At 41.2% G+C, this 1519-nt stretch overlaps 1 protein-coding gene across 1 annotated transcript in view; it reads left to right on the top strand.

Annotated features, from left to right (window-relative positions):
• Positions 1-1519, top strand: part of LOC108682985 — an 8077-nt gene that overhangs the window by 5267 nt on the left and 1291 nt on the right. The window lies entirely within an intron of this gene.

Below are 1519 nucleotides of genomic sequence, written 5' to 3'. Positions count from 1 at the left end.
GGCATATAAAACAATATTAGCTTGCAATTGGAATGAGTCACTAATGCGAGATTGATGCTCTCTCAAGTCTTACCGCGAAAGCGACGTTAAAGGACAACGTTATTTAGATCCGGTTATGGAAAAAAGAACAAGTAGCAGGTTTTCAAGTCCAATCGGTAAGCTGAGGTGCGGAGATTCTTATCTGGTGAATATGAACGGTTGACTTAGTACAATATACCGAATAAAGTCTAGCTAATATAGCAGCTAATAACGGTTTTAGCAATTACAATCATGAATGAATTTATTAATACATACCTATTTGTTACCACGGGTGGCAACCATAGTAAGAGTTCTCTTGTTTGAGAACAATAGGAAGTGAAAAAAGTGAAAATAGGGTAAGGAGTGTTCGCTCACAAGTTAAGGTAATAAGGGTGAAGTTAAGTTAAATGCATGCAAGCATGCAAGTTAAATCCCACAATGGGCCTGAAGAATTAAGTTCAAAAGCTCCACGGAGCCAAACCCTAAGGGTTCAAAGAAGGCTCATAGCCAATAAGCAAATTGTGACGAGCGAACACAGGGGCGCAAACATGCAATTTAGTAACTTAATAAAAGGAAAACACATTCGCACAAACACAAAATCAGAAAAAGACAAAAAGATTTCGCGAATAAAGCAAATGGTTTCAGGATCTGATCCGCACAGTCGTAAGTCTAGTTCATCACCCTTAAGATAAAGCAGTAGGCAGACGACTTCGCCTACTAATAAGTGACTGTCGACAAGCGTAATTACAATAAAGGTTTAAACAATTAAATGAATTTTAACACCTCACGCACTTATTCAACGAATGCCCGTCCTCAGATAGAAATATATTATTATTGAGGTGGCGCGTAAACATGGCCGTCTGACAATTCATCGTAAAGCAGAATGAAGGTTTCATAAAGCCGTTTCTTAAGGTTTAACTTTGTAAGTGATAAATGTACAAACATTTGATATTATGGATACAAAGCAAATATTAAAACTCAAAATTACTCTAAAATAATATAATTATTCGGAAAAATCCAATAGCTTGCATATTGAGGGCTGAAGATTCGCTACTGATTATGAGAGCTCCAGCTACCGCCAGTCTTGTAGCATCGTGGCACAGCATTACAATGCTAAGTGCAGGCGTCGTGGCACCGCATGACGATGCTGGTGCCTCTTATACACATCTAGATGTGTATAAGAGACAGCTACGGGATCGTGTCCGATCTTCGAAGCTGCCAGCGAGGGAAACGTGCCATTTGTGCCCCAACCACAGAATGTGATGGTCGGAGGGGCACTTGACTACGAGTTCAGCTGTGCCCTAGTCCGCATTGACCTTGCGCAGGCAGCCTTTAACTTCCCGATTTTCAATATACCTGTAGCCGCTCGTACAGCAAACCTCATAGCGATAGACAGGTTCGGAATGCCTGGTGATAAAGCTATATATCACTGGACTTACGGTCACACTCGCGTCGTCGCTGACGCAAAACAAGATCTCTTGGCTGTAGAGCATGCCCCCAT

The sequence above is a fragment of the Hyalella azteca genome, unplaced genomic scaffold (assembly GCF_000764305.2).
Source record: "Hyalella azteca isolate HAZT.00-mixed unplaced genomic scaffold, Hazt_2.0.2 contig15263, whole genome shotgun sequence".
In the NCBI taxonomy this organism is placed as follows: domain Eukaryota; kingdom Metazoa; phylum Arthropoda; class Malacostraca; order Amphipoda; family Hyalellidae; genus Hyalella; species Hyalella azteca.
Note: the sequence above shows the minus strand (reverse complement) of the source record. Positions and strands in the feature narration are given on the sequence as shown.